The sequence below is a fragment of the Herpailurus yagouaroundi genome, unplaced genomic scaffold (genome assembly GCF_014898765.1).
Source record: "Herpailurus yagouaroundi ecotype Mexico unplaced genomic scaffold, PumYag 164, whole genome shotgun sequence".
NCBI lineage: Eukaryota > Metazoa > Chordata > Mammalia > Carnivora > Felidae > Herpailurus > Herpailurus yagouaroundi.
The window spans coordinates 9,286,049-9,298,442 of NW_024412405.1; positions in this window are offsets into that span (position 1 = coordinate 9,286,049).

Consider the following 12,394-nt stretch of genomic DNA (forward strand, 5'->3'; position numbering starts at 1 on the left):
GGCAGAGAGAGAGGGAGACACAGAATCCAAAGCAGGATCCAGTCTCTGAGGTATCAGCACAGGGCCCAACGTGGGGCTCCAACTTGTGCACCATGAGATTACAGCCTGAGCCAAAGTTGGACACTCAACCCACTGAGCCACCCAGGCACCCCTAAAACAGGCAGGCTTTGTGTAAGTTAGCCTCAAAGGCATTCTAGAACACAAAGTAAAGATCATATGGATGGGAAAGAAGGAATAACCACAAAATACATTTACAAAAATTCAAGTAGACAGGGTGCCTGGGTGGCTCAGTCTGTTAAGCGTCTGACTTTGGCTCACGTCATGATCTCATGGTTCATGGGTTCAAGCCCCGCATCGGGCTGTGTGCTGACAGCTCAGAGCCTGGAGCCTGCTTCAGATTCTGTATCTCCCTCTCTGCCTTTCCTTTGCTCATGCTCTGTCTCCCTGTCTCTCTCAAAAATAAATAAACATTTAAAAACAAATTTTAAAAACAATTCAAGTAGAACAAGTTGACCAGATCACCATCAAGGGTTTTACACACAGTCACAAAACTAAATAAGTGTATCCAATTTGGCCTTAAGGTCTACTTTGAGATAAAACTTTTAATAATATTAACCACAGATGTACAATTAGCTAATACAGTATTTTCCAACCAAACTGATGAGGAAAAACTGTTCTGTGTCATGTTAACTGCTATGCCAATAAAAATAGACTTTCCTTAGTTTCTTAACTGGAAGGAAAGTTCAATAGGTTTTGGTGTTTGAGTTGTTGTTGTTGTTGTTGCTGCTGTTTTTTCACTGAAGCCCTTCTTGATACTTCAATATGGTAAAAAAATATTTTGAATCACCAAAGGGGAAAGTCAGCAGCATGCAGCCTAGACCAAGCTAATCTGATCAGGTATCCTTTGTTTGAGGAACTCTGATTAACAATTATTTACCAGACTCATTGTTCTGCTCCTCCTGATATGAGTGATGTTTGTATAATCCATTTAAATATCACTATGGCATTATAAGCAAACAAATGAAACGATAATTGAATAAAATTAATCGTTGGCTGGATTTGCCTTAAAATGTGTCTGTAGAATTAGGATTCTGTAGTCCTAAACTGTCATAACCTAAAATAAGTGAAATTCCATAAAGGTTTGTGCGTATCTGTTCTCTGCTCTGATGACCTACAAATTAATAAATCAAATATTAATTGCACAGGAACATTTAAGTATTTTAGTCATACATCTACATCTCTGGTTGACTAAACTGTTCCAAGATATCAATTCACTATGCATATATATATATTTGATTCAGACATTGTTTACTTTGCCAAAAGAGTGCACTTAGAGTTTTATTACACGCCAGGTCACTGAAAATGGAGCATAGCATACTTATATTAGTTCCATGTAGAAAGATATACAACATATGTAACAATATGTGTATCATATGAATATATACATATATCATACATACACATTTCAGAAACACCTATGCAAGGTCTTTCAACCCTAAAACTGAAAGGAATAGGAAACCAATTAGGACAAAATCAACAACCCTTTGATTGTAATCCTTTGACTGTTGATCACTTTTTAGCTGAAACAAGGGTTTAATCATTGTTACAAGGTCACACTACAATATAAATGTAAGTATCATTTCCTTAAAATTGTAAGAAAAATTGCTATTTCTCACATTGAAAAGCTCTCTTGGCCAAAAATATTTGGAAAATTTTTCATTACCTATTGAATGGCAAAGATTCAACATATTGGCTCACTGCTGTCTATAAATTCACCCTTGAATCATCCCTAGCATGGAGCTATCATAGGGAAGGAAGACAGTCAATCAATATTTATTAAATAAGTAAATGAACTTTTCACCTTTTAGTTGATACGATGATATACAATTTTAAGTATATTTGCTGATGTCTATGAAATTCTTTACCACCAATCCATTTCATTCAAAGGATTTAAAAGTTTATTAGAAAAACAGACAAATGCAAAAGAAATGTTTAAATGGCTTATAGACAATAATGAAATTACTGAAATCCTGAGGATTATATAAAATAAAACAATATACTAAACACAGATAATATTCTGCTTATAAAAGTTATACATTTAAGCTGAAATGCAGACATGTTTGTCACTATAGTTTTTCTTTAATGAAATCATTACTCGAGTCTTACAATGTTCATTTATTTCCATTTTTTGAGCTTCTTATAGTGAGTGGCATTTATTTCATATAATTCTCTTGATTTTAACAAATTAATATTTTGTTATTGAAATGTGATGCCAAGGAGTTAGAAATTTAGGCTGAAATCAATAAAAGAGTTTAAAGCACATAGGTGACTTTTCTGTCCCTGTCCCCCAAATAACTTCTGTGTCTCTCTGGTTCATGGGCCTTGTTTCTTCATTTGTGTGAGCATTAGTTTTGATCTAGCCAGGATAATCCTCAGCTGCGAAGCCCTCTTCACCAGTGTGCATGTATGAGGACTCACTGCCACACCTATCCCTAAATTGTTTGTGCTGATTAGGCTCACATCTACAGAAAGATGAAAATCAACAATTCCCAGCCTCAATGAAGTTATGACCAATGTGAGAAGTCATATTTTAGATTCCAGGAAAGACAGTGGAGTTCAGGACCTTAGGCTCACCTTGTCCCACAAATGCAACTAGATAACACCCGCATCAGTGTAAATAATCTAGTGAACAAGCCAAGGGCTGGCAGAACAAACTGTCCACAGCTAAATGTAGAGAAGAGTCCACATGGAAAAGGGTAGGAAGGGTGGAGGCACCGTTGGGAGTTAAATGGCCCCAGAGGGCTATCTGCAAGAGGGAGAGATGGCAGGTTGGAGAGGGGAAAGAAATAGACACCCACACATACCCCAGGCACAGGGAAGACAAACCCCATAATATTTGGCTTTGAAAACCAGAGGGGCCAAATTTCAAGAATTTTTACAATCAGCAGGGCTTAACACCTGGAACTTTAAAAAAGTCACCAGACTCCTGGGAAAGCCTGGAAGGTGAGAGGAAACTGAGTCCCCACCCTTAAAGAGACAGTACAACAAACAGCCCCACAGAGATACAGCATAGAAGCAGCAGTTTGAAAAATACCTGGGATTTGCAAGATGAAGATTTGTTTATTCATTTCAGAGCATGTGCTGGAGGATCAGAGATCTTGGGAGATTTCTCCAGGGACAAAGGAGATGCCAGGTACCGTTTCCCTTCTTTACCCCCCAGGATGAACACAGTCAGCACTTACACTCACCACCTAACATACTGTAAGTCCACCCCATGCCCACATTCTGCTGCAGACATGCTCCCTGCAGCCCGGCCTCTGCTCCAGGTCCCCTCCCACAACAAACCAACACAAACTTTGCTAACACCACATGTCCTACCACCTGCGTAGCTTCTGCAGATCTACCTCTTCTAACCTGGCCTGCTTCAGCCCCTAGCGGTTTCCCGCCTGCCAGCCCAGACCCCACTGACACCACATGCACCAACCCCAGGTTCTACTACAGACCTGCCCCCTCTACTATGCACTGGGCTGGAGCCCATCCAGAACAGTGCCACAAGCTCAGCAGTGTGTAAGCATATGTGACAGGTGTCAGAATGACTCCCACCTGGAAAGAGGGAAAGATAACCACACACATCAGTCTGACTAAGGCCCCACCAATGTTGTCCCTGGACAACAAAGGGAAATCACCTTGCAGTTCAGTGCTACTGTACTCTCTCTGGCAAACACCTGGCTTGACTCAACTCAAACCCAAGACAGCCCCAGACTGGCCCACTACCAGCACAGGCAAAGAGATCCATTACAGAGGCCTGGGATGAGGGTGAAAGCAGCTCAGCCACACAGTAGGGCAGATGCAACACACATAGGAGACACCCTGAAGCACCAGATTCCAGGTAACAGAAGACATGGCACTGCAAGGCACTAGGGGACCACTTCTTCATAAAGGCCTTTACTTTCAAGAGCAGGAGACATAGCTGATTTTCCTAACACAGAGAAAAAGACAGGAAGACTTAGACAACATGAGGAGACAGAGGAATATGTCCCAAATTAAAGAACAGGACAACATCACAGCAAGTGAGCTAAACAAAACAAAAATAAATAGTATTCCTGGTAGAGAATTTAAAGTAATGGTCATAAAGATACTCACTGGACTTGGGCTTAAGAGAAGAGTGGAGGACCTCAGTGAGACCCCTAACAAAGAGATGGAAAACAAAAAAGAACTCAGTAAATGAAGAACTCAACAAATGAAACAAAATACACTAGAGAGAATAAATAGTAGACTACAGGAAGCAGAAGAACAGATTGGAAACCTGGAGGACAGAGTCATGGAAAGCAATCAAGCTGAACAAGAGAGATAAAAATAAGAAGAAAAAATAAAAATAGACTTAGGGAACTCAGCGACACCATCACATAGTAACATTTGTCTTATAGGGATCACAGAAGGAGAAGAGAGAGAAAGGGGAACAGAAATTTTATTTTAAGAAATAATAGCTGAATAACAGCTTCCTAACTCTGGAGAAGAAAACAGAAATCCATATCCAGGAGGCACAAAAAGCCCGTATCAAAGTCAACCCAAGGAGAATCACACCAGGACACATAGTGATTAAAATAGCAAAAATTAGTGATAAGGAGAGAATTTTAAAAGAAGCGATACAAAAGAAAAGTTACATAAAAGGGATACCCCTTAAGACTATCAGCTTATTTTTCAGCAGAAACTTCACAGACCAGAAGGCATGACATATTCAAAGTTCTGGCATGGGGAAGGGAACCTGCAACCAAGAATACTCTATCCAGCAAGGCTATCATTGAGAATAGAAGGAGAGATAAAGAGTTTCCCAGAAAAACAAAAATTAAAGGAATCCATGGCCACTGAACCAGCCCTGAAATAAATGTTACAGGGGATCTTTGACTGGAAAGGAAAGCCCATAACTAAAAATAAGAAAAGTAGGAAACACAAAAGCAACAAAAATAAGCATATCTATAAAAATCAGTCAAGAGATTCAAAAAATAAAAGGATATAAAGCATGACACCATCAACTAAAATATGGGGAGTAAAAAATGGGTTGAAACTTAAGTGACCATCAACTTAATATAGACTGCTATATGCATAAGATGTTATATACAAACTTAATGGTAACTACAATTAAAAAACCAGTAATAGATATGCAAAACTTAAAGAGAAAGGATTCCAAGTAAATCACTAAAAAAGGCCAGCAAATCATTAGGGAAGATAGCAAGAAAAGGAACATAGAACAATGAAAACAACCATAAAACAACTAACAAAATGGCAATAAGTACACCCCTATCAATAATTACTTACAAAAACATGACTTCAGATGTAAGTGGACTAAACGCTCCAATCAAAAGACCTAAGGTGATGGAATGGATAAATAAAAAAATTTAAAAAAAAGCAAGATTCATCTACATGCTGCCTACAAGGGACTCATTTCACATATATAGACATCTGCAGATTGAAAGTAAATGGATGCAAGAGGATTTATCATGCAAATGAAAGTGAAAAGAAAGCCAGCATAGCAATACTTATATTGGACAAAATAGACTTTAAAACAAAGACTGTAACAAGAGACAAAGAAGGACACTATATAATCAAAAAGGGAACAATCCAGTAAGAAGATATAACAATTGTAAATATGGATGCACCATCATGGGAGCACCAAAGTACATAAGGCAGCTAATAACAACATAAAGGAAGTAATTGATAGTAATATGATAAGAGTACGGGACTTTAACACCCCACTTACACCAATGGGTAGATCATCCAAACAGAAAATCAACAAGAAAACAGTGACTTTGAACAATATATTGGACCTGATGAATCTAACAGAAATATTCAGAACATCCCATCCTAAAAAAGCAGTATACACATTCTTTTCAAGTGCCCATGGAACATTCTCCAGAATAGATCACGTATTAAGCCACAAAACATGTCTCAACAAATTCAAAAAGATTAAAGTCAGAACATGCATCTTTTCTGAACACAATGCTACAAAACTAGAAATCAACACAAGACAAAAATCTAGGAAGAACACAAATACATGGAGGTTAAATAACATACTAATTAAGTAACTAGACAATGAATGAGTCAACCAAGAAATCAAAGAAGAAATAAAAAAATACACAGGGACAAATGAAAATGAAAATACAGCAGTCTAAAATCTTTGGGATACAGCAAAAGTTGTTTTAAGAGGGAAGTTTATAGCAATACAGGTCTACATCAAGAAGCAAGAAAAATCTCAAATGAACAACATAACTCTACACCTAAAGGAGCTAGAAAAAGAAGAAAAAAACAGTAGAAAAAAGAAAATATGAAAATTAAAGCAGAAATAAACAAAATAGAAACTAAAAAAAAATCATAGATCAAGGAAACCAGGAGCAGTTTCTTTGAAAAGATCAACAAAGTTGATAAATCTTTAGCTAGACTCATTAAAAAGAGAGAGGGGTGGGAGGACTCAGATAAGCAAAATCAGAAATGAAAGAGGATAAATAACAACAACACCACAGAAATACAAAATATTATAAGAGAATATTATAAAAAATTATATGCCAACAAATTGGACAACTAGAAGAAATGGATAAATTCCAATAAACATACAATCTCCCAAAACTGAATCAGGAAGAAACAGAAAATTGGAACAGACCAGCAACAAAATTGAATCAGTAATCAAAAAACTCCCAAAAAACAAAAGTCCAGGACCAGACAGCTTCCCAGGTAAATTCTATCAAACATTTAAAGGAGAGTTAATGCCTACTCTTTTCAAACTATTCCAAAAAATAAACGAGGAAGAAAAGCTTCCAAATTCATTCTAAGAGGAGAGCATTACCCTGATACTAAAGCCAGGAAAAGATACTACAAAAAAAAGAACTACAAGCCAATATCTGTGATGAACATAGAAGCAAAAATCCTCAACAAAATATTAGCAAACCAAATCCAACAGGACACTAAAAAAATTATTCACCACAATCAAGTGGGATTCATTCCTGGGATGCAAGGATGGTTCAATATTTGCAAATCAATCAACATGATACATCATATCAACCAGAGAAAGGATAAAACCATATGATCATTTCAATAGATTCATAAAAAGCATTTGACAAAGTACAACATCCATTCATAGTAAAAACCCTCAACAAAACAGGTCTAGATGGAACATACCTCAACAAAATAGAGGCCATATATGAAAAACCCATAGCTAACATCATACTCAATGGTGGAAAACTGAGAGGTTTTCCATTAAAATCAAGAACTGGGGCACCTGGGTGGCGCAGTCAGTTAAGCGTCCGACTTCAGCCAGGTCACGATCTCGCGGTCCATGAGTTTGACCCCGCGTCAGGCTCTGGACTGATGGCTTGGAGCCTGGAGCCTGTTTCCGATTCTGTGTCTCCCTCTCTCTCTGCCCCTCCCCCGTTCATGCTCTGTCTCTCTCTGTCCCAAAAAAAATAAAATAAACCTTGAAAAAAAAATTAAAAAAAAAAAATCAAGAACAAGACAAGGATGTCCACTCTCACCACTTTTATTCAACGTAGTCCTGGAAGTCTAGCCACAGCAATAAGAGAAGAAAAATAAATAAAGGCATCCAAATTAATAAAGAAAAAGTAAAATGTTCATGATTTGCAGATGACATGATACTACATATAGAAAATCCAAAGACCACCAGAAAACAACTAGAACTGATAAATGAATTCAATAATGTTGCAGGATATAAAATCAATATACATAAATGTATTATATCTCTACACACTAATAAGGAAGTAGCAGAAAAGAAATAAAGAAAACAAGCCCATTTATAATTATACCAAAAATATTAAAATACCTAGGAACTGGGGCGCCTGGGTGGCGCAGTCGGTTAAGCGTCCGACTTCAGCCAGGTCACGATCTCGCGGTCCGTGAGTTCGAGCCCCGCATCGGGCTCTGGGCTGATGGCTCAGAGCCTGGAGCCTGTTTCCAATTCTGTGTCTCCCTCTCTCTCTGCCCCTCCCCCATTCATGCTCTGTCTCTCTCTGTCCCAAAATAAATAAATAAATAAATAAATAAATAAATAAATAAATAAATAAAAAATACCTAGGAATAAACTTTACTCTGAGAACTCTGAAAAACATTGATGAAAGAAATTGAAGATGACAAAATAAATGGAAAGACATTCCATGCTCATGGATTGGAAGAAAAAAATATTGTTAAAATGTCCATACTACATAAAGCAATCTACAGATTTAATGCAATCCCTATCAAGATACTAACAGTATTTTTCACAGAACCAGAATAATCTTAAAATTTGTATGGAACCACAAAAGGCCCTGAATAGCCAAAGCAATCTTGAAAAAAACAAAATTGAAGGTATCATAATCCCAGATTTCAAGATATACTACAAAGCTATAGTAATCAAAACAATGTGGTACTATTACAAAAATAGACACATATATCAACGGAACAGAATAGAGAGTTCAGAAACAAACCCATGATTATATAGTCAATTGATCTTTGACAAAGGAAGCAAGAATATACAATGAGAAAGAGACAGTTTCTTCAACAAATGGTGTTGAAAAAGTTTCATTCATGCAAAAGAATGAAACTCTATCACTTTCTTACACCACACACAAGAATAAGCTCAAAATAAATTAAGGACATAAATGTGAGATCAGAAACCAAAAAAAATCCTGGAAGAGAGCACAGGTAGTAATTTCTCTGGCATTGGCCATCGCAACATTTTTTTGATTTGTCTGCCGTGGCAAGGGAAACAAAAGCAAAACTAAACTATTGGGATTACATCAGAATAAAAAGCGTCTGCACAACAAAGGAAAGAATCAGTAAAACTAAAAGATAACCTACCAAATGGGAGAAGATATTTGCAAATGATGTATCTGATAAAGGGTTAGTATCCAAAATATATAAAGAACATATACAACTCAATACCAAAAAATAAATAATCCATTTTAAAAAATGAGCAGAGGACATACAGACATGAAAAGAGGCTCAACATCACTCATCATCAGGAAAATGCAAATTAAAACCACAATGAGATACCACCTCACACCTAACAGAATGGCTAAAATCAAAAACACAAGAAACAACAAGTATTGGCAAGGATGTGGAGAAAAAGGAACCCTTGTGCACTGATGGTGGGAATGCAAACTGGTGCAGCCATTGTGGAAAACAGTATGGAGGTTGCTCAAAGAGTTAAAAATAGAATTATCATATGGGCCAGTAATTTCAGTACTGGGTATTTACCCAAAGAAAATGAAAATACTAATTCAAAAAGATACTTGCACTCCTATGTTTATGGTAGCATTATTGACAATAAACAAGATTTGGAAGTAACCCAAGTGTCCATTAATAGATGAATGGATATAAAAGATGTGATGATATAGATATAGATATAGATATAGATAGGTACAATGGAATATTACTCATCCATAGAAAAGAATGAAATCTTGCCATTTGCAACAATATGCATGTGTCTAGAGTGTACAATGCTAAGTGAAATAAGTCAGTCAGAGAAAGACAAATACCATATGATTTCACTCATATGTGGAACTTCAGAAACAAAACAAATGAACAAAGAAAAAAAGAGGCAACCCTAAAAACAGACTTTTAACTATAGAGAACAAACTGATGGTTACACAAGAGAGGATGGGGGATGGGTGAAATAGGTGAAGGGGATTAAGAGTCCATTTATCATGATGAGCAGTGAGCAACATATAGAATCACTGAATCGCTATATTGTACACCTGAAACTAATATGTAACACTATATGTTAGCTATACTAGAATTTTTAAAAAATTAACTGGTCTACAGAATAGAATTCATTTACTCATACATTCATTGAGTCATTATTGATTCATTCAGCAGTGTTTATTTAACACATATTATGGCCCACGTCCTGCAAAAGATACCTTAGATGCAAAAGCTAATAAAACATTGTAGCCCAATGTAATGTTTCTTATTCCCCTTACATTACCTCTGCCTCACCTTAGTCCAGGCCCCAAAGCTCCTCAACAACCAAAAAAGACTGTCACCTACAGTTTTCTCCAGAATCTCCAGCCAATAGGCAATTGTTCAATCCTCCTAATGCACAAATTTGTTTCTATAACTTCCTTCTTCAAAAACTTTCAGTTGCACCCCCCTAACCTATGAAGTAAATTATAAATTCCTTAAACGAAAATAATTTAAGAATCTCTCTATCTTGGTCCCAATATATCTTTCCAATCCTAAAAAACTAACACATAGAGGAGTGATTTACATTATTACCTCAGCCTTTCCATATATATTATTTCATATATATTAGCCTGGGCTCTTCACATACTTTATCTTCATAATAACACCAGAGATTCACAGGGCACTATTGTGTGCTCCCCCAGAACATTTCATTTTTTGCCTGGGCACACCAAAGACTTGATTTTTAACCCCCCCCCCCCCCCCAAGATCTAGGTGGAGCCACATGACTGGCTCTGGCCAACGGAATATGAACAGATTTCCAGGCGTGGTCCCTAAAAGATCTCCCACACTTTCTTCCTCTCGCTTCCCTTCTATAGTGAATTTGGGGACCAAATATTAAGGACAATGGTGTCCCAAGATGGAGTCCCTAACAGCAGAGTTTCTCTCTGACCCTGCCTCACTGCCACCCCCCAAATCTAAACGGGACTAAGATGTTAGGAAACATCGGGTTTTTATTGTTTTCAGTCACTGAGATTTAAGTTTATTTGTTGTTTCAGCGTAAACTATTTTATTCTGACAACGCAGCCAGAAATTAATTTGATATTCTTTTAGAAATGAAAACTAAGGGGCGCCTGGGTGGCGCAGTCGGTTAAGCGTCCGACTTCAGCCAGGTCACGATCTTGCGGTCTGTGAGTTCGAGCCCCGCATCAGGCTCTGGGCTGATGGCTCAGAGCCTGGAGCCTGTTTCCGATTCTGTGTCTTCCTCTCTCTCTGCCCCTCCCCCGTTCATGCTCTGTCTCTCTCTGTCCCAAAAATAAATAAACGTTGAAAAAAAAAATTTAAAAAAACAAAACAAAAAAAAAGAAATGAAAACTAAGATTCCAAATGGCAAGTGACACATAAATTCATATATTAATAAGTAGGATTATAAATTCAGGTCTCTACTTTCTGTGATGATTTATATGTGAACTTCATTGGGCTCATGGATGCCCAGATAGCTAGTCACATATTACCTCTGGGTGTGTCTGTGAGGGTGCTTCTGGAAGAGATTAACATTTGAATCAGTAGACTAAGTAAAGATTATCCTGACCAATGCAAGTGGAGATCATCCAATTCATTGAGGGCCTGAATGGAACAAAAAGGCAGAGGAAGAAGGAATTTGCTCTCTGAGCTAAGTTACCTACCCTCTCCTGCCCTTGGGTACTGGGGCTATGTATAGTGTTGGGTTTATATTACCTTGCATATAAGTCACCCAATAATCATGTTGAATGAATAAATGTGGTGGTTTAACTGTTTAATCTATCATTAGTACATACATAGACTTACAGCAAATGTCAACGAAAGTCACTTATGATAATAACACAGAGGAGTAATATATGCAAAGGATCTTCTGGACAAGATGTCCACTTTGATCTCCTTTTTAAATACGGGACATTAGTTCTGATTTTTAAAGTGTACTTTGAAATCCTCTGATCTTCTCTAATGAGCCACTTGATTATATAAGGCTGTGCCTCATGTTTCAGCAATGAATTTGGCACTGTGTTCACCAGAGCTGGGCTTAGCAAATTTGAATAGTGGAGGAGACTATTAACAAGCAGTTATTCCTGTGTTACTTCTTTTGCCACAAACCAATTTACTTCAGCAATTTTTACCTACTTAAAAAAAAAACTACACAAATTAGAGCATGTCTTTAAAAATAAATTGCTTCTAAATAAACCTTAGATGCAATTAGAATTATGATACTTTTTATGAAGAGCTGTGTCTCCTTCCATTTGGTGCTAGTGACAAAGGTTAAAAATGCCCTCCTATAGGGGCGCCTGGGTGGCGCAGTCGGTTAAGCATCCGACTTCAGCCAGGTCACGATCTCGCGGTCCGTGAGTTCGAGCCCCACGTCGGGCTTTGGGCTGATGGCTCGGAGCCTGGAGCCTGTTTCCGATTCTGTGTCTCCCTCTCTCTCTGCCCCTCCCCCGTTCATGCTCTGTCTCTCTCTGTCCCAAAAATAAATAAACGTTGAAAAAAAAAATTAAAAAAAAAATGCCCTCCTATAAAATACCACATAATTAAACAAAGCAATTTTGTAATTACCCACTACACAACTGGATAAATTCCAAGTTTCATAATTATTTTAACCTATAGATGATCTACTTGTAGAAAAAAAAAATAAGTCCAATGGATAAAAGAATGGAATTTCTCTTCAGCACAATTTAGTTTTGTTCCCATTCTCTCA